General features: G+C 39.6%; 1 protein-coding gene across 2 annotated transcripts in view; it reads right to left on the bottom strand.

The window, feature by feature from the left end:
* LOC124157917 (hillarin) overlaps positions 1–11,992 on the bottom strand; it is a 211,514-nt gene extending 199,522 nt beyond the window's left edge. For both annotated transcript variants that reach the window (XM_046533003.1, XM_046533002.1), the window contains exon 1: positions 11,093–11,992. The gene's annotated coding sequence lies outside the window, so the exon portion shown is untranslated. The remainder of the gene's footprint in view (positions 1–11,092) is intronic.
* Positions 11,993–22,337: the final 10,345 nt, after the last annotated feature.

Here is a 22,337-nt window from a genome sequence, read left to right as displayed (position 1 = left end):
TTCTTAACTGCATTATTGCTGTAATTTTATTAATGAGAGGCCTATGCTGATGCATCTACTTGAGATCTCTGCGAAAAAATATCATGTGCTACTGCTCTAGTCACTTTCCACGTATTGTGTGAGAGATTCATAACCAATTGTATCTTTTATAAGATTAAACATAGAAATATACGGTAGATACACTCCTGAAATTCCTTCTCCACCTCGCAGAGTATACGTGGTACATATAAATTGGTACGAGAAAGAATGTCTGCTCGTAAGCACGGTAACCGAACCAGCGGAGCCTGCTAGTCAATTTTTTTCGAGTGAAGACGCCGACCGCAAGACAGTCTCACCCGATGGAGAGGACGGCTTTATTCATAGGAGACGACAAGGTCGTCGGAGAATACCACGTGCAGAGGTAGTGCGGGATGTGGACGGCCCCTCAGGGAACGCATTGATGCAGGAAATAAACTAATTTTTGTGCGATTTATTAAAATATAGCACAGTTATAACGCCTGTCATGGAATGTAAGTTGACTAAAGATTCCGTGGTTCCATGAGAAATTATTTTTGTGAACCTGGAATAAAAATGAGCTTAAACTAAAATAAAGTCTGGAATTAAGAAAAATATATCTATCTCCGATCGAATTACAACTTATTTTATATTTTCTCTGCGTATCTTATTATATTTTTAGGTTTTGATTGAGGATTTTGACGAATAGGTAGGTAATGAGGCAATTTTTAGAGAGGAGATACAATGGATGGAATGGTACTTAACCTTTAGTTATTTGCTGGAAATCAAACCTTTGAAATCCAGAAAAAAATATAGCCAGAACATTCGTCCACAGAATATGTTTTAGGAGATTCGGCATTTCACATGGCAGTATTCAGTAATGATTTATGAAATTAGTGACATTAACTAATATATAATGTCAATTTTATCTTTAGGTAGGGAGAGGAGCGAGAGATGAATGCATGTTTATGTCATGTAATTTTAAATGAGGACACACGCCATGCTATTGTACATTTTAAATAACCGCAAAAAGAAAACAAGAAAAAATACAATAGCACTAGATCGAGATGCGAAGAAAAACGAGATATCTAAGCGTTGGGTGATAGATAGCTTAAACGTTAAATATTTGCCTCATTTCGGAGGGTGAGGGGGTCATACCCCTCTACGCCCTTGGGGTTCTTCGCTTCCTTATTCTCCCTCCCTCCCTTCTCCGCAGACTTCCGCGAAAACGCCGGTGAATACATAAATGCGACGGCGAGGCATGTAGCGGACAGCAGGAAGTGATCCAACGCGACCGAATTCCAGCTGATTACGTGTCCCCTGCCTTAGGGTACACGCCCCCCCCCCCCCTCATCCCCAACTGCCCCTTTTTAAATGCCACACATCTTACCGATCCCTTCTAAGGAGACGACCAGTATCGCTAGGGAGTGAACATACTCGTTTAATATTTAAATTAATCTCCCGGTGGAGATAATTTTGAATAGCCAAGTTCCAAACGGGTCAATCTGGGTTATGTTCTGCACATGATTAAAAAAAAAGTATTCCAGCATTTAAAAATCCTCTAGTTATGCTAAAATTAGCATCTATGCATCAAATACTAGCATCCATGGTTTCAAAAAAAAAACAAATACTAATGAAATCAATTCATTTTGGCGTGACTTGATGGAACGATGAGATATTAATGGTGAAGCAAAAAACCCAGTACTTTTCCATATACTTTTATTTGCTGTCGACTAGTTTCGACGGCTATGGCGTCATTCTTAAGATGTTTGTCTTGAGAATGACGCTATAGCCGTCGAAAATAGTCGACAGCAAACAAAAGTTTGTGGAACAGTACTGGGTTATTTGCTTCGCCATGTAACAAATAATAGATTCCATGGTTGCGAAAAACAAACAAATACTAGTATCCATGCAAATACTAATATCCGTGGTTGTGAAAAGCAAACATATATTAGCATCGTGTGAAGAAAGATCTGAGGTTTTCCCGGCGTATGATGATGTTGAAGTTGTTTCGGGTGTCATCCATCGCCATCAGGGCGTCATCAGCCCTCGACGGCCATCGAAACGTCGGCAGTGATGGAGAACCTCATCCGGTGGGAAACCCGAAACAACTTCAACGTATATTAGCATCCATGGTTGCGAATATCAAACAATTCAGATCATCCATGGCTGCGAAGAACAAATAAATACTAGGATCATACATTATTTCATTACATATTTATTCAGTAATTTTTTGTTTTTCGCTATACATATTCCCCTGTACTTAGAGATAAAGAGCGGAGTAGGACAGGGTTTGAGGTGCGGCGGTGGAGGAAGAAAAAGCGACCGCAAGCAAGCGCTCTCCTGCCCCCGGAGGAGAGCTCCGCGGAGTATCAGCAGCACGGCGCACCGTCCATATCGGGTCACGCATGTGCGAGCATCTGGTATTTCCCCATCGCATCGAGAGCCTCCTCCTCATCCTCCCGGACGCGACGGCTCGAAAAAACATCGGCGCGATGTTCGAGTCTTTGGTGCGCCACACCTGAGCAGATACCTGCGTGTAGGACACGGACCCTCGGAGGCTACTCTCAATACAAGGTGCGGCAGCAAAAATTCCTTTTTTTTTTAATAGAAGCACATCGTCGTTCCACCTCCTCCTATCCGTCCACTTCACCTCATCCATTCTTCTCCACACCCACATCTCGAACGCCTCCAGTATTTGGTCTACTCTGTATTATAAACTGAAAATTTCATCGCGATATATACATTATACATGGGAGTTTTAAACGAGTGTTTCGTCAACAAAACGAGATATACTATCGACCGGTCGATCGGGATTGATGCGTCTTATTTGGTGCAATTGACGAAATCATTGAGGAAAAAGGCGACGTATTTAAATCGAAATGGAGAAGTGAAATCTAGAAAGTGTGCCACAATGTAAGTTAATTAGCAAAGGAAACTATAGTCTACCTATATTTTAAACACACCAACAGATGAAGTTCGCCATGAAAACATTTTAACTTTGCACCCGTGCGCGTGACTGCGTATACAAAGTCACCTGCAGTACCTATATTTTAGTTACTTATAGCTATACCCATATTTTAGCTATATTTTATATAGCTATATTTTTAGATATAGTTATACCTAATTTCACTATATACATATATACTTAGTGAAAAGTTCCAATTAATAAAAAATATTCCCCCACTTTTCCTTTTATTCCTTATGACATTAAGCAAGTCCGGCATTTTGTTTTATAATACTTGTCTTTAAGACGGATTCTTTCCTTACAATATTTCTGTACTTCCTCCTCCTCCTCCCTTATTCTTCCTTCTAATCCTTTCCCGCCCCCTTCCCGCTACGTTTTTGTAATACTTTTACTGAAATATCTGTGTTACCTGACGATGACTGCGAGTCAGTCGAAACACGTGTTGCAGAGTTTTGAAATTAGAACAAGTAAACAGTATTTGTGTATCTTTCCACCATGACTTTCTACCTTCTCTCTCCGAAAAAGTTGACTTCATCCAATAAAAAATCTCGATATCAATTTATCCATGCAACAGTTCACCGTGAGAAATGAGAAAGTCATAAGAAGAGTGAGAGATAAGAAAATCCTGAAAAAGTTGATGAGAAGGCGGCACTAATTGATCGGCCGCATATTGAAACGGGAACAAAAACGTTGAAAGACAAGGGAGTGGATATAAGAGTGAAGGAAGGTCCCGCATGATACATGTGGATCAAATCATTAAGGATGCAAGGGAAAAGAAACACGTTAACATTTTAAGTGGATGAAGAGAATAGAGTGAGAAACTACGTTATAGGTATTATCAGTTCGCCGTCATAGGTATCGAAACATGTAAATGACTTTGAAAATGAAATCAGTGCGCGTCGATGCCCTGTTCAACCTACTTATACGAATGAGCGGAACGAATAAAAATTCCTAGCATGCATGTAATTAGGGTACCTGTTGAACGCGAACGGCGAGTGAATCAGTTTAAAACTTGTGAATCGGTGAAATGGTCTGCTAAAAATCGAGGTACGAACGAAAGGTTATTTCTTGAAGTATATGGAATCGCTCTTAAATCACGGAAAAAGTCCATATACTTCTGTATTTATATATTTTTCAAGGCCTGAATCAATTGAAATTACATATCTTTACCAACCTTTAAGTATCTTCGTATGCCATCCTCTAGACCCAGGGCCGTTGACATGAGGTAGTTTCGAAGTGAATGAAAATTGACTTCGAAAGTCATCTACTCCAGAAATGAATCTGGCCTGGGCCAAATTTTTTTCGATGGCAGTGGGTCAAGATTAAATGTTTGTCTTGACACATTGCTTAGGGTATCGGCTTCAAGCCCTGATTGAATCGAAGTTTTAGGCGAATGAAAATTGGTCGAAACGTTCGCTAACTTTAAACACAATATTATACGAAACTGCGGGCCCGGCTGATCTATAAATGGATTTGTTTAGTTGTTCGTTAATTCCTCTAGTTATAAAAGTAATCTTTGTTATTCGTCGACCGTCTCTTTATCATGTCTTCTGACCTTCGCCAGCACCGGCCATGACCTTCCTTCTATCTCTCTTTCAGGTGCATAAAGTGAGAATGTGGAGAATATACCGTTGTTTCCCTGCCATCGCGCGGATTAAGGAACTTCAGGAGAGCCATATAGGGACTGATGCGCTCTTATAAAACTCAGTCTACTCCTACTTCTATCTCAGCTGGACAATCATTTACCGTTCTGTGAACATCTTAAGCGACACACTTCCAAACACATTGGGAGTGCCGAAGTTACCACCTTGTTCCCTGCATCGGGAACTGCAGCATTATTTTGATTTTCATTCTAGCGGCCCACGTACTAGTAGGTTGTGTTCGGAACATGATATTTAAGTATTCCAGCTTTAAAAATTCTTTGGCGATAAAAGTCAAGAGGCAACAAAAATTCAGCCATGGATATACCGCTAGCTTTTATTTGTTTTTTTGCAAAGTATCATTTCTTAATTTGCGAGTACATGAAATCGAGAATATTTACGGAATTTTTTATGATTGTGTCTCCAGTGTATTATTTATGACGAGCATAAGTAAACAATGGCGGGAAACAAGAAACAACCCAAAAATTGTTTCTCATTCAAATCCTTTTTAATGCACCTTAGGCGTTACACTGGGGATATATTTTTAAAGTTTTCATGGCATTATCTCCTGTTGCTTGATTTTTATGCGAAGTAAATAAACCCTTTGCTAGCGTAAAAATAGCCCACAAAATTATTGCTCACAAAATACCTGCTTTTCTGCGCCAGTCCATATCTTGAAAATACAGAGCGTGTGATAGGAAGTCTTGGCTAATGTATGCTTGACTTGGTTCATATGTGAATGAATCAGTCCATTCTTTTATAATACTTATATTCCAATGTTTCAGAGACGAAAATCCCTTCCTCAGGTGTATCGTTGAATAAATTGGTCAACAAAGAAAAATATATCAAATAAATACTCAAAGAGCAAACATTTATAAAGTTTGTGAAATATTTTTGTATGTTTATAATTATTATAACCTTATTGTTAATTTTTTATCATAAATGGACCGTCACGATATTTTTATTCACTATATTTTTTGTTCTCCAATTCATGCATGAAAATCCCCAAAGAAAAAATAATCATTACCGAAAAGAAATAAAAATAAAGAGAAACAGAAAAGCGGTCTCTAATGGCCGTAACGTTAACCTTAAACTACTATTGACTCCCATTGAAGACTACTTTTCTGTTTCACTATTGAGACCGTAGAGCTCATCTTACCTATTTTAAGGAAAAATAGAGATTGCTGCAAACGACCGAGAACTCGAGGACTTGAGAGATGAAAAAATAGTGAAATGAGGCCCAGAAAACAGCTATTCTTATTCTTATCATTCCAACGGAAAGCTACAGGTGCTATTGTGGAAAAGAGTAATTTCTGATCCGAATAAGGCTTCCTTCGCTCACAGTCAGAATTCGTTCTCTAGGCTCGCCAATGGGGGAAAAAATAGATCGGGTGCATTAGGCGAGGTATAGGGGGAAGTAGATTGGAATGTGGGTGCTCCCGTGCGCACAAAAAAAGTGCCTCGAAAGGACTAGTTGTTGTTGTGGAGGTGGAAAAAAGAGGAGATGCTAGCATCCCAACAGGCTCAACACCACCACAATATCATCATCATCGTCGTCGTTGTATCTTCTCCCACGTACGGACAGCAGCAGTGACGGTGGATGCGGCGGTGTCTCGTGGGAATTTCACGGTGTGTTGTACCGCTATACTCGAAACCGTAAAACGGGCGAATGAGTAATGAGGAAGGGAAGGGGGGAGTGGGAAAGGGGGAGGGGTGGATTGAGGGTGGAGGGGGAAAAACGGCAGAAAGTGGGGGAGTGCAGCTCAGCCATGCCGTACTTAGAGAGGAGGGAAGGGGCCGATAACAGCCGGTAACAGTTTTTGGCCGATAAAACTCGACTGAATGGCCCGTTTTTGTTAGATTTTATCCCAGTTTTTCACTTATTTAACATTTTAAACAATCCTAGATGTTGACTACAGCGCTCCGATTACAATTAAATTATATATAGGTGGATTGGAAGGGGTACAAGTGATTTCTTTTTTCTATACACAGTCAGGTACAAAAATTAGGTAATGAAAACAAACGAGATCAATTAGATATATTTTAGTTGTGCATTTGACTTCCCATTTGATGTCAGCGCAGACCTGAGACTCAGTCGTATGCCTTGGCAACCAATGTTTGTGTATTTCTTGTAACGATTAACTTTACCTAATTGAGTTGAAAAAAAATCACAATTATCAACTTGGCTTCTCACCATCTCAAACGTGAAACTTTTCTTAAGGAGGAAATGGTACTTCGTTTTCATCGGCGCATATAACAGACGACAAAGACGATCGAATCATCCAGCAGCTAAGCGATTTGACATTGTTTTATACAAATATTCGAACCTTTAAACTACACAAAATCCAATCTAGTAGATATCGAAATTTTGATGTGGGCGGATCGTATTATGCTGGTGTGGGTTGGGGAATGGTGTTTGTATAAAGGGTACTATTTCCTCGCCTTTCCAAAGTATATACTCTTAAAATTATTTTATCAGTTCTAGATAGTTCATTTCCCTCTAACGGTACCCGATAGTGCGCATTTTCTCTTGTTTTTCTTTAAATGCCGCTGAGCCGCCTGTTGATTCGATCGTCTGCTGTCGTCTGTCATGGAAGCCGACGTAAACAATGTAGCATTCCCTTGTGAAAATAAGAACATATGTGCCAGTAATTTTATAATGGTCGCGGTGCTTTCTTCAATTATAGCATTGTTTAGAAAGTGACATGAGCGAAAAATACTAAATTAGGCAAAAATCCGATAAGAAAATGCGATTCGATAAAATTCGACTGTCACCAAGACAAATTTTTCATGGCTTGGCGTAATCATACCCTTATCTAACCACTCTTCTATTTGCTATTCTACCTCAGCGTGTTCTTTGGGTGACAATCTCCTAGGATTACAGCTGATTGGAGCCTAACTCTTTGGGGATATTTCCATTTTCACTAGTACTTCCTCGACCTTTTCTAGTTTTCAATTGTTGATAAGATTATCAACAGCGACATCTAATTCAGGGCTTAAAATCCCACTCTTGCCGTCGCCATCCTCACTATAGCCCTTCAATAGGAAGCGCACCCCGGGACGTAACTCGCGATGCCCGTGGAATGCTCCTCGCCTCCGAATTCGTGCGAAGCGAGCGGGTAGGGCTGTAGTCCCCCCCCTTTCCGCCAGCGGATTGGTCGAGAGATTTCTGCATACCGCCACGGGCGGTCGCCTTTTAAGCAGGAGACTGCATTTTGTTCGCGTACGGATGCAAATATACACCACGGGCCAGTCTTATAATGTATAGTTAGCGTTATCCGGAACATAGCATTGTGGTGGCCTAAACTTAAACAAACTTGAAAGTTAAAGAAGTAGTTCAGGATAACGGTTAGTGAAACAGCTGACTTCAAGTGGAAGACATAGTTTACTCCAGAAGTTTAACTTTTATGCCCGAAAAAAATTGATAGGATATTATAAAAATCGGACCAGTAACAATTCTCCGTGACGACTGGATAAAAACAGTGGGAGTCAAATAATAATGGCCAACAATTCGTGTTGACGACGCGAAAATAAAAATGGGAGTCATGGAAGAAAAATACTGGCGTTCGGTCTTACCTACATTGCTCCCAATTCTTCGTCCTGAATACGTGTTAATTGTGTACCAATTGCTGTGCAATTTAGTTTGTGAAGTACCGGAACGTGTCGTCGCTCTCTATATTCGTCCTAAATAATTATCCCGGACAATTGTGTCTATACAATGTGAAAATTTCATTTTTGAAATAATAAAACGTGTCGCCAATTCCGATTTTTCTTCGTGAGTAATAAACGAGGGCATTATTTTTTGTAACATATGCTTATATGATTTGAAATCGTAAAATGAACTTTACAATCCTTGGGGTTGAATCCGCCATGAAATTATATTTTGGCTTAGCGAGGATTCGTACCTGGATCTACCAATTTTCAGTCACATAACGCTAACCAGTTACTCCAGCATGCCATATTATTCTCAAGCGACTTTCTGACAGGGTTTAATCGAAAGTGGTGTTGATCCGAAATTATGAAATTCGGGGTCGAGTTCCGGTTTAGACAAAAATATTTCCGAATTTTTCTCTTAGTGATTTCTAAACAGTTTGATCCGTGAAAAGAAGTATGAGCCACTTTCAATAAAATTTCAAAATTTGGTCTCCCAAAGCTAATAGTGTTGTATTTGAAGTTAAACCTGGTTAGATACGTACGCGATTAAAGAACTGAACACAGAACCAGCGTATCCAAGAGGTAATTTTCCCGAGCTGATTGGCTTATGATATTGCTCTTACAAAAACGCCGGTTTTGTGAAATTCGTCATTTTTCCCTGGTTTTTGATCCATGTATGACATAAAAGTTGCTATATATTTGCATTCACAAGAAGCATGAATCCTTCATCTTCTTGTTATCCATCAAACTCGTATATATTTAAAAAAATAATTTTTACATAAGTTCATTCAGAATTCAAGCAAGGTTGTTAAACTGGAAAAAAGTATCAGAGGTGTTGTGTTGTTAGGAGTAGGAACAGGATAAAGGGAAAAAGTATGATTTGATGATAAGAATGATTTGAAGGAGAAGGGTTTTGAGTGGTAGGGATGGCCAGGATTCGAGCGAATTAGAGGCGACTATTTGGTATTAGCGACCTCTAACAGGAATAGCTGCAGACGAAGAAGAAGGTCATTCATCCGACCCAATGCACCGCATCTTTCGCCTGGCTGCCCATAAACACAGTCAATGCCGACTTCTCTACTTCGGTATTGGCGACTGCAAGTGTTTTGGAGAAGCAGGCGAGCTTGTTTGCTTCAAACTTCACGGCAATAGGGATAATGCTTCCCGTGGAAATCAATTTCTGTCTTATTATTCCGTAAAAACTTGTCAATAAACCGGTATAATTTTTTGATACAATTTTTAATTAATTAAAACAATTTTCCTGTAAAATCGGATTACAATAAAATCCTATTGAAATGAAGACGCTTTAAAGTCCACTGCAAGGCGAACGATAATTCTCTGTGAGATAATTCAATTGCACCCGGTAATACCCTACAATGTATCCTTAATTTTGACGTCGCGCTTTCTCTGCGCGGTGCATGATTTTTCAAATTTTGCATTTCAATCTAGATCTGGATTGCAGATTGCAATATAGATCAGTGAACCTGAATGGCCGAAGGCACCATGTGTGTTAGCTCTGTCCTCTCTCTTCGGAGCAGTGATTGTGCATACTTAGTTTACGGTTGAAAATTTATTTTAAAAATACCTAATTCCCAGCTCTGTAATACCAAGGACAGCAACAAAAGGATGGCGACTTCCTCTCACGGCTGACGGTATTTGTATTAGCCGATGTTCTTGTTGGGACGGTCGTTTAAATCCCTGAATCGAAGATTACGGTTGTAGCTCCTCATTATTAGAAGATACTAGGAGATTGTTAATATACAGTTAGCGGTAAATATGTTGTGGATATTGTCGACAGGAGTTATAATTTTGGTGTTTCCTTAAGCGAAAACCGGGAAGAAAAAGAAAATGAAATTTAGTCATTTTTTAAATCATGAAATGATTGTTTTACACAGGCTGTTAAGGTACGAATTTTAATTTTCCTTAGTGCTCTTAGATTCCATAGGTTACCCACTAAGAGCTAAAATAAAAGTTTTAGATACTTCCCCTATTATTATTTCCGACTTTTTTCACCTTTTTATCTATCCCAGAATATAGAATCGATAATTAAGCAAGATCATACTCCCCAGTCTCATAATAATCGAGTCCTCGGGTTATGTGAATTATGATTATCACGGGGAATTAATTTACTCGATAACAACTTCGGAAAGAAGTACAATATTCGATATTTTTCGGAGAGATAATTCAATTTCACCCAGTATTGTCTCACTACATAACCTATATTGTGATATCACGCTTTATCTGTACGATATACGTTTTTTCAGGTTTTACATTGCAATCTAGATTGAACAGGTGTATCAATACTGAGGCGTTACATAATTGAAAATGGGCGTAAAAACATTCCCTGCCATATGCATCCGCACCGGAGGTATGCAAGAGAAAATAGTCGTGCATACAAACTGTTCTCCATGCTGTTCACGCCCTCTCATCAAAATGCGCTCACACGCAACCGTAACGCATTATCCCCGCGCATACGGAAGTTATGCGCCCGGCTGCACCAACTTGTGTGCATTTTCCGCTGAATTTTTTTGGAGGGAAGACGGATAACATTGACAAAACTCTGACTGGATATATCGGGTGATGCAGAAGTGGAACGTGAAAGAAAGGAAGGGGCATATACGTCGGAGAGCCACCACGCTTGGTTTGCGTCGCGGAGACATGAATGCTCGCGAATTGCGGTCGACACAATATGTGGGAGACCTTATTGACGAGCCGTTCACTCGGCTCCACCTTGATATCCGCGCACCGTTGACGCAATGGCGCTAAATGAGAGGGGGAATGTTTCTCTCGCGAGAAACGATAGTGGCAATGGACGGCAACTCGGAAATGAACTCACCTCAGCCAGCCTCCGATTGTAATAGAGGAAGCCTCCCAACTTGTCTCCCCCTCTTCCGATTACCTCCGACTTCTTGCGGTGGCGGACGATTGACAGTCCAGTGTGCTTCCGTGACCAATTCACTCGCTGGTCTCCCGCGACGAAATCCTTCCCAGGTGGGCGTGAACGAACGAACACACGAAAACAAATAAACACTGTTTGCACTGGGAAATTATCAATGGAACACCGAGCAAGCACCCTAAACAGCAAGCGGCGTCGTATTCAACGACAATAACAATGGCCGACCGTCGGTACTCGCTTTTTATTCTATTTTTTGCAACCGAAAGGCCGCTAAAAGCTTTTAGAACCTCGCAGGTTGGGCGATGTGTTGCTGGAGACCTTAACGTCCGGGGATCGGGAAACGGCCATATCTGCCGTTGGCTGTCATGTCCGGCCTACCTTTAACCACGGTGGTCCGTTGTATTAAAGAGAAAGAGACGGAGAGGGGACTCGAAAACAACAACGAAGATCAACAACAAAGATCAGTAACGAAGAACTTGCCTTGTGTATCACCGTGTGCACTGAGAAAATAAAACACCGTCAGTCCCTGGAGTGGAACTGGTCGAGAGCACTTGTCAGTCAGGCGAATCGTCCTGCACTGGGTGACCGCTGTCGTTCAGTCCTCGCCGATTCTCCCTTCCTGATCAAAGCACACTTTTTTATGTTTGAGGATCAAGTCGTGAGGCACGGCTACGTTACAGGGGTGGACAAAAAAAATAGGGATCGCACCCTCGGTGGAAGAGGAGTTGAGGGAGTATCGCTGCCTTGATGAACCCCCTGGGTGGTGTAAGGAGAGAAGTTATTGTGGCCTCTCTGGGCTCGCACGCACGCAGATGACCTTTCTCGGATGCTTCCCGAGGGAGCTGTGTTGAGTTGGCGAAGGTGGGCGGACGGCGCGAGGTTTACCCGGTGGGCGGGGGGGGGGGGAAGAAGGGGAGTGCTGGGCAGGTGAACCTCCACGGCCGGCTGGCCAACCGCGATGGATGTCTGTGGATGACGTGCGGTGGGGTGGGGAGACGTAACAGGCAGGTGGAAGGGAGGTGGGGGGGATACGCGTGGGTTGGGGCGGGGAGTTATAAGGGGAGGGGGACTGTCGGAGGCGGGAATGGGGGCAGAGGTGGCCCGCCTCCACTGCGCGCTCTGAGGGCCTCCTGGGTGGAAAGGCGAACGCTAGCGACATCGGCTTCTGCCTTCTGGAACCAACTGGAGCCCTGCTGGAGTCGCGAGATCTTTCCCGCGAAATTTGATCGCGGTTATTGGTTTTTTATCTTTACTTCGATCTGTATTTTTTATTATTTTATTTATTTGCTGATTACGCTTATGTATTTTTTGTTGTTCATTTATCAATGTCTAAAAAACCGATGAGTCCACGACAGTAAATTTTAATTATAACTATAATTACCGCCGGGCAATGGCGCAGCGAGGGTGGGGTTTTTAGGGGATAAAACCCCCTGCAGAACTCAGAGAAATTTTTAAGTTTAATCCATTTTACTTATTTGGATCAGTATTACTTATATAATAGTGTTCGGATTAATCAAATATCACTCATAAAGCCGTAAAACTCGCCATTTTGAACCATTATTCATAATTTTTTTTCTGGAGGAGGGCCCCCGCAACTCCTTCTTACCCTGGTGGGTATGAAATACCCCACACCCGTAAATATTGGTTGCGCCTAAAACCCCCCCTAGCCTTAATTCTTAGCTGCGCCCCTACCGCCGGGTGATCACGGGTATATTTTGTTGACGCAACGTCTCCCGCCATTGATTTCGTTGCGCAAAACTATTACTTCATTAAAAGGAAGTATTCTCCATTTGTGGATCAGTTGCGTTGCTAGAACCAACCTGTGAATGCTAAGCTCTACATGTATGCAAATAAATTTAAGCTTGGTAGTAAATTATTGCCTAGTTTTACCCTGTAAAATCTGACGCATATGAAGCTAAAATTAGAGAAAGTTGTCCACATTGGCGTTAAAAAGTAACCAATGGTAACTTTCTTCACAAAATCAAAAGACTAAGCTGACCAAAGTTTCTTCTCTAGGTTCGGAGCCACTATCAAGGTATTATTTTCTTCTAATTTAGCTCCACCTCATTTTGGGGTTGCTAGGAAACGATATTGTAGAAAAGTCAGAGTTATTTTACTGAATTGCGAAAACCAGTTTATGGTGTCAATGGAGTCTGGAAAAATGTTATGCCACGACGGAGAGAACCAAAAGAACCGCCGCGCTGTCAGCTGGCTGAGGGCTGGCGTCTTCAGGGGCGCAGCTAGGAATTAAGGATGGGGGGGGGGGTTTAGGTGCAACTAATACCGGGGTGTTTTGGGGTATGAAATACCCACCAGGATAAGCGGTAGGTGCGAGATTAATAAATTGCGGAGTTTTAAGAAAAATGATTCAAAATGGTGAGTTTTACGGCTTTCTGAGGGATATTTTATTAATCCTTACACTATTCTATTATTAATATCAATCCAATTAAGTAAAATGGATTAAATTTTAAATTTCTCTGAGCTCTGGGGGGGGGTTTATCCCCCAAAAATCCCCCTCGCTGTGCCACTGGGCGTCTTTTACTAGGAAGGATGCGGTTTACTTGCCTTTGGAAGTACATTTATTCCATATAAAACCATTTTACCAGGGGAGGTGGTGTGTGAACTTCACGCACTCAGGGTAGGGGGTGGCTTTCCTCTGGGCCACCTCGCACTTCGAGGATTTCTTTGATTGGTGGTGTTCGAATGGTTCACCCGAGATTAGAAGCCGTGATGTTTCGGTCAGCAGCCAAGCGCTCTACCAATCTCCCAGATATACCAAATTAAAGTGAAATTTTATTGAAACTCCTGGGTTTCAGCACTGAAAGTTAGAGAAAAGTGCATACCTCAACATTCGTGTCATGAATTAGCGGTATTGATCAATGAATAGGCGGCATAGTGGTATTGGAATGGCATATCTAATAAAAGCACCCCTCCCATCACTGGTCGGGGCACGAGGTTCATGTATTAGCTCTAGAATTACCACAGTTATCCATGTAAGCGTGGGTAAGATCCAAGGAACCATAACTGATTTAATGAGCCATTCGCGGTTTCGCCTTAAAATTAGAATTTGGCCTTAAAAAATTATAGTCATTAAGTTTATCACATGATTGGAAATCATAAGCATGGATAAAAAATAACTGTTGGGAGAGAATTCCCAAGATGGTTATAACTTTTTGATCAGTACTTATATGATAATAATAATGAAATAGTGATCATTCTTAGGTCGTGAAATAGTTCAATAAAATAGATTTCTCACTTTGTTTCACAGCTTGCTGCGCATAAAAAAAAACTTGGAAATCTATTTCAGCCGTTCCTTGATCCACTCACATGACATCAGGGCAAAACATAACCTGGATATTAATTACTTTAGGCTGTTAAATACCAACTATTAGTATGAAAACTGGGATTAAAATTTTTCAATGAATAGCCAAGGAAAGCCTGCTCAGTGAGCACAAAAAGATTCAAAAATTAACTGGAAAAATGGCTATGTGATAATTCTACTAAATTCTAGGTTACTTAATTACAGAATACTTTGAGCTGGACTTTTCAATGATTGTGTAAATGTGTTTTAAGCAATAGTTGGCAACATCTGCGAAGGCTTATCCTCGCCATAGATGAATAAAGATCATTATTATTATTATTGCAATTACCAGTGTGGTCACTACTGTAAGAGAAATTCTCGCAAACCTGACTGTGTGCGTGCTGAAGAAACTTGTTCGTCGCGGAAAATCTGTGACGTGAGTTAGTGAGATAGGATAAGTGAGGTAGAGTTTTTAATTTGTTTTTTTTTTCTATGTTTTGCCAATTTATTATTCCAGTCTCTTCCTTTTTACCCAATCCCTTAACTTGATCACGAAAGCAAGCGGCAGTGGAAAATCTATTTTATTGAACTAGTGCATGACCATGGAACGATCACAATTTAATTCTATTTCGGATTTTGAACATGCCCAACAGTATTAATTAAAAAGTACTAACCTTTTTTTATCCTTTTGTTTTTTAACGGTTATTTTTTATCTGCGCACGTTACCATTACCATGGGCATTGTTGTATACATTGATGCCATACATTTCTCGGATTTTCGGGGTACAATATCATTCTGAACATTCCTTACTGTTTTAAATCTATTTCTGAAGTGGTCATCATATATAATACATTTTATTGAAGTAGCTTATACGTGGAAAGTAAATTTAGGCTTTTAAAAATTGCGAAAACATTACTATCTGATGCATTTAACTGAATTGCCATCTTATTCCGTAAATTTTCCGCATTTCTCAATAAACATTTGTTTGTTGTACCTCGATATTCCATTCCGCAATAAGGCTTCGTCAAGGCTCTGGTAAATAATTTTTTTTCTTGAAATGCGTAGGATATATTTCAAATAAAATAGCGGATTATCTCTATCGTCTGAGGCTCAATCATGTGAAAGTTCATTTTAGCGTAAATGAAAAGAAAAACTTTGTTTCATTCCACGAATTTATTTTCAGGTACAACTAGTTTCGACGCAGCGTCGTCATCTTCAGGTACAAAGAGTAAAATAAAAAAACATGATCCTTGTATTAATTTAATTATGCTTTACCTGCGTGCTACAATATAACGGATATAAATTCATTTTAACTTGTCACACAATTAATTTAAGTGTGATCTAAATTCAAATTATTCATCTTGTGCCAACCTTAAATATCGAAAATTGTTCATTTGAGAAATTAAGGAGAAATAATATACATTGTAGCTTTTATTAAATGTAATCAACAGTGATAATAATTGGACTTCGTATAAATTAAGAGAAAAGAGGATTTTACCGGTTGAGAGAGGTTATATTGAGTATTCCGCTGATTACCCCGGCCCGTCTCCCCTTCCATCAAGGGCTTCCCTCTTCAGTTCGCAATAAGGCAGACTCCTTTTCAATCTATCAAAAAAAACTATTCTCTTTCTTCCCCTCCATCCACTCCTTTATCTCATCCGTATCTTATGAGGAAGCTTCTTTTGGCATAAAGAATTATAACCGAAAATTAAAAAAAATAATAAGAATTTGAGCCATTCATAATTCTAATTTTGAAGGCTGGATTTGATGACGGGAGAAGTTACTAGGTCATGCTGTAGCTGAACCTGAAATATAATGTAAACTAAGAAAAAATGAAAGAAATGAAACTAACATAAGAAATTTAAACCGAAAAAGTCTTTAAATTACTAGTCAATAGTTTTGGTATATTCTTCTTTCCAGATTTCACACAAATAAATAAACTTTTTCTGGTCATGCTGCGTGTTGACTTAAAAACCCCAACGTTTCGAGACCCCTGCCGATCTATTTTCCCTTGAGGATTATGGACCAGTCATAGCCACATGGTCGTAAAACTCTGTAAAATAGGAAAAACCTATTATATCAATATACTCGAGTATGACTAGACCAAAGATAAAGGGTATTTTTGATCTCGCAAAAACTGGCTTTTCGAGAAGTTAGGAAATCATACCAACGAAAAATTTGATCCAAGAGCGTGAAGAGACGGCTGCTTTCCCGCTGAAGATTACTTCAGTGCATCGAACGCAGCGAGTCAGCCATTTATTTTTGTGATATTTTTAATGCTTCTTGTTCTTATCATCCTAATTTTAATTTCTTAATACATTGAAAGAAGGAACCAATTTTTTCAAGTTTGATGCGAACCTATCTCATTCACAGCACCGATTATTTTTTTACGAATCGTGCGTAAGAAGATTCAGAAACGAGGAGGGACTGAGTGAACGGCTGTATCGGCAATGGTCTCATTTGTTAACGTTTGCTCAAGATTAGAAGTTTTTTTTTTGGATTCGAATGACTCAAAGTTGAATTCGGTTGTATTCTTCGGTTTGACCTGGGAGAGGAGAGAGAGATTAGATTACGGAAACGATTCACGTATTTATTTGTGGTTGCAATACTGGGAAAAATTGGGATCGCTTGCTGTCACTGAATCACTTACGTGTTTGTCTCTCTTTGCGAAGTGGAAAGGAGGAGATAAAAATAAACACGCGCTTATTCATAGTTTGGACCTCGATATTCGTGTGGAAAGCTGAATCCGAGGGCTAGTCGGCTCCGCGCGCAGCCAATGAGGTCATCAGCCCATTTAGAGAGACGGATTTTGGAATGTAAATCATCTCATCGGTACGAATTGTCTTCTCAATTGAATAAATCATCTGGCTTGCGAAGAGTAAAATTAAAGATATGAGTTGGGTAGAGTAAAACTTAAAAAATTAAGATTCACTTTGAAGACTCAATTTTTTTCCTTCGAATTTGACAGTAAAAAAAGCTTCTATCGTTAAGTATGGACCTCTGCTAGTGATAATTGAATTTGCACCAGGGTTTGAAAATGCTTTCGACAAGTTTATCGTTGATCGCGAATGTTTTCTATGTCACATATGTCGTCAGTGGCATATTATAGGAGAATGGCTGCTACTCCCCCATATCGTAATACTGGAGAGCCACCTTAAATATCACGAAAAATATCGGAGTATTTAAGGTGGCTCTCCAGTGGAAGTTTTCATTTCACCAGGTTATCGCACGATGTTAAAAATTAACTTACATTACGCGATCAGGCCCAGTGGACCGCGCGATGTAAAAATCAAGGCTCTCCACTCTTCTGTTCTTTTAGCCGCTTCCCTCCAAACACCCAGGACGTCCATTCGCTGCAAGATCGTCTATTATGCTATGCATTAATCTTTTCTTCTGTATTCCTCTTGGTCATCATCCATCTGGGACAATAAAATTGGCTAATTTAGGATAGCTTTCGTCATTCATCTGTTCCAAATGCCCTGTTCAATGCAATAGGGTAGTTTCCTTCATCAAAGAAAACGAAAGGCATTTATTGCGATTCGTTACCCACCATTACTGTATTCATAATATACAAATTATTTCGTTTTAGAAATACCGGTTTAGACGAATGGCTATGGTCCATTTTTATCCTCATTTGAAAAGGGCCAGATTGGCGCCCATGCGATGCCACTCCACGTGACGTCACAGGGACCTAGTTTCTATACGAGAGGATAGGAGTTATACATCGTCTGAGGTTACCAATGCATGCATGAGGCGCAGAGCTCAGGGAAACATGTCTTAATAATCACTCATTAAAACTGGCTAAGGTCGGAAAGTTTTCTTCATTTGATAAGGCATTAATAATCCTTATTTAAGCCAAGCGCTACCAGCCAGCAGGGTACTCAGCTACCCGCTAGAGGCCTGCGTCGTATCAGCGCTCAACTCGCCTCAAGGTCACCTCACAGGGCGGCAGCGGGAACCAGAAATACGCCACACGGAAAGATTTCCCGGCATTCATACTTACGCGTCGCGTTTTCGCGCGCTTGAAAATTTTCACTTTTCATTTAATCGCGAAAAATAGATATCGTCATTTAAAAATCTAAAAGCGTGAAATACGTACTCCAGGAGTAATAATCTTTCGATTTAGGCAATAAAAAATAATAGGAAACCACCCTATTCCCTTTATTCTAATGATTTAATTAATAATCCCACAATCGTATTGTCCCCATAAAGGTTATATAGCTCCTGATTGTGTCCGTTTTCTTCCGTTTTCTTGTCTTTCTTTTCTTGTGAATTCGTCCTAGACTGAAGCACGTATTTTTCTTAGCACCCACCGATCAAAAAGTAACAGTTTGTTCAAGTCTTGTTTCCTTGTTTTCTAGCTTTGGCAGTGCTTAAAAATAAAAGCTGAATATCTAAAAAAAAACAAAGCGACCATAAAGCCCCGGTTTAGATCCATTAAGTATCCGAAAATTCTCTGCTATGTCCCGGATTCGCGCAAAATCATGGGAACTATGTTTTTATTATAATAGTTTAAAACAGAAAGCGTAACGCTATGAGGCAATAAGATTGCCAAAGAAGGAAAAAAATATAATTACAAAAATTATTTTATTTTTGATTTTACATACCCATTTTCATGGACTAAGGCCTTCACTGGTTTTCGGACTTTACTGGGGACCCCCTACTCACCCATCGGTACTAAAATGTCCTGGTCTAAGCCAATGGCCACCCTATCTAAAATCCAATTTTCTACGCATACCAGTTTAATCGCTGAGAGGTATTTCATACCTCCAAGACGCAAAGGAATCCTTCCCCCCCAAAAAAAACACCTTAATCTTCCCTAATATTTCCAGCATTATTCCCACAGTATTTCGATCAAGTGAGTGTCGTGTAAGGGAAATCGTAGTGACAAAATTGGTTATACAAGAGTATTATTTAAAATCCATTCTTGAGGAACCGGTTTTATCTCGTGGAAGTATTATTATTATCCCCAACAGGATGCAATGAGAGCCATTGATAATTCCAATTTAGGACACTAGGTTAGTTGATTCGAGAAGAGGCTTCGTTATGCTGTAGCTGACGCTAAGATATAAGGAAAACAAAGAAACAATAGGGTGGTTTCCTATTATTTTTTTATTGCCAAAATCGAAAGAAGACCTTTCCTTAGAAAGAAGAAATTACTCCTGGAGAACGTATTTCACGCTTTTAGATGTTTAAATGACGATATCTATTTTTCGCGATTAAATGAAAAGTGAAAATTTTCAAGCGCGCGAAAACGCGACGGCTAAGTATGAATGCTGGGAAAACCCCGTGTGACGTCGTTCTGGTTCCCGCTGCCGCAAGTGAGGTGACCTTGGGGCGAGGCTTTGAGCGCTGATACGATGCAGGATGCTAGCAGGTAGCAGAGTACCCTGCTAGGTGGTAGCGCTTAGCTTAAATAAGGATTATTAATACCTTATCAAACGAAGAAAACTTTCCGACCTTAGCCAGTTTTAATAGGTGATTATTAAGACATGTTTCCCTGAGCTGTTTTGCCTCATGCATTCATTGATAATCTCAGACGATGTAAAACTCCTATCTACTCGTATAGAAACTAGGTCCCTGTGACGTCGCGTGGAGTGGCATCGCATGGGCGCCAATCTGGCCTTTTTCAAATGAGGATAAAATTTTTGTTAGTAATAAAAGTTTAGCCAGCCATCTGTTGTCATCATTTGTTCGGCAACAACTGGAGGAAGATCTTTCAACGGACTTTTAAAATCAGAAGGGAAAATATAGGATCTTAGAACCCGCCTGCATGTTAGTTATGAGGAAATTCCGAAGTTTTGTCAGATTTTACTAGGGGCACCAAGGGTATCGTAAATAATTAAAACTGCTCGACAAAAAATAGTGAAATGAGGACACTTCTACCCTGATAACACATTTTTATGGACCATCGCAGTCCGCAAGTGAGAGGTTTTTTTTTACGTTAGGGTCATTTACGTGAGAGGTTTGTGAGATTTTACCACTGGTACCATTTTCATTTATGATGAAACATTCTTTCCCATCCGACCGAGAAAATAAGAATACATAATACCTACATACATTTTTACAGTGGCGTATCCAGGGGGAGGTCCGCACCACTTTCCCCCTTCTCCCCCCGAAATACAAAATCAAAATTATTCTCCTTCATAAAAGAAACCAAAATATTGAAAAATCATGAATTTACAAAATATTTCTTTAACAAATGAAGTTTTTTCCATTCTGAAAAGTGTTAAAATTAGCTTAAAACCCTCTACTTAGTACCCTGTTTTTCTAAAATTTCCCCCCCTGGTTTTGGACCCCACCCCCCCGGACGAAATTCCAGGCTACGCCACTGATTGTTTCGATAGTTAGGGAACCCAGTGTTTACATGTAAGATATAGTTGAATATTTGGAATCATTTAAATAATTAACACAGTTAATTTTATCATTCTCGCATTGGATGCAACGAATGTCAATGAAGAATTGCCAGAAATCGCCGAATCAAACACGTACATTTTTTTTTAAAGGACTAAGATTCAGTCAGCAAAATCCATGCTTTTATTTTCAGTAGCATATATTTTCTTCTATTCTTCCTTTATCTTTACTATATATTTTCAGTTGCACAGATAATGAAAATGGCTTAAAAATTATGAAATGAGGACACCTCTACCTCGAAGACACATTTTCCTGGACCATTGCAGTCCACAAGACCTTGAATTTTGGCCTCGATTTTGAAAATTTCAATGATAGCCACCCCGTTTTGACGCCCTAATTGCCTCTACCTGAGATTTCCCAAATCATGGAGGCTAAGTAAGCCTCGTTAAAAAGCTTAAAACTCTAATATTTACAGCAGCGATTGGTAATTTACTATTGGAAAATAATTATATCGTCACAGAAATAGTATGAAACATTGCAGTTTAAATAAAGTCAATAATATTATATTTATTTCATATAGCATTTATATAATGCTTTATATTATGTTTATTGTTGTATTCCATTGCTATCAGCATCATATTATTCTCTTTTTATAAGGCCATCAAACTAGCGGACGGAGATTACGTTGCAAATTTGTAATTATGAGGATTTATTCATAACTCTTAAATTACTGTATTCGAATAAGTATGTGGTCAAATTATTATCGCTGTGTTCAGTGGCGGATCCATGATATGGACAAGTCAGGGTCAACCTCCTAGCAATAGTGGGGTCCACAAAAAAATACCATTGTATCTAGTGTATATTGGATACCCCCCAGCCCCTCCCTGGGTCTGCTACTGGATTGTGACATACAAAAAGCGTCTAAAATAGGTTCTAAGTTTAGAGTTAATTTTTATTTCTATTTTTTAAAGTAGGTAAATATATCGGAAATTATAACTATAAATACTTTTGCACAAAGAGGCAACCCCCAAAAATTTCGAATTTATCTAGTGTGTGTTTCGATCCACTAGGGGAGCGCCACCCCCATAGATCCGCCGCTGGCTGCGTTTATGACTTCAGCTCCAACGAAAAAAAATTTCAATTACTAAATTTTATCATATGTATACATTCATTCACATAGTCATTGCATATTTGGCCTATATAGTCAGAGATGGCAATGTAGAAAAAAATATTTTTTCTGGGTATATTTTAATGTTTTTATTTTTTAGTTTTAAATTTAAATACACAGTGCTATTTCGAAGTACTTTTTAAGCAAAATACTTGCTTGATTTAGCCATTGCCGGCAATTCGGTATTAATACTCGCTGCACTCAATGCAAGACTAACTAAAATAACTCTATATTTATTGTTTTAATGATTCCAAATATTTAGTTATATCGTACATGTAAACATTGGGTTCCTTAATTATTGAAACACTGTATGTAGATAATATGTATCCTTATTTTCTCAGTCAGATGGGAAAGAATATTAC

The sequence above is a fragment of the Ischnura elegans genome, chromosome 4 (assembly GCF_921293095.1).
Source record: "Ischnura elegans chromosome 4, ioIscEleg1.1, whole genome shotgun sequence".
Classification (NCBI taxonomy): domain Eukaryota; kingdom Metazoa; phylum Arthropoda; class Insecta; order Odonata; family Coenagrionidae; genus Ischnura; species Ischnura elegans.
This window is presented reverse-complemented; position numbering and strand designations above follow the sequence as displayed.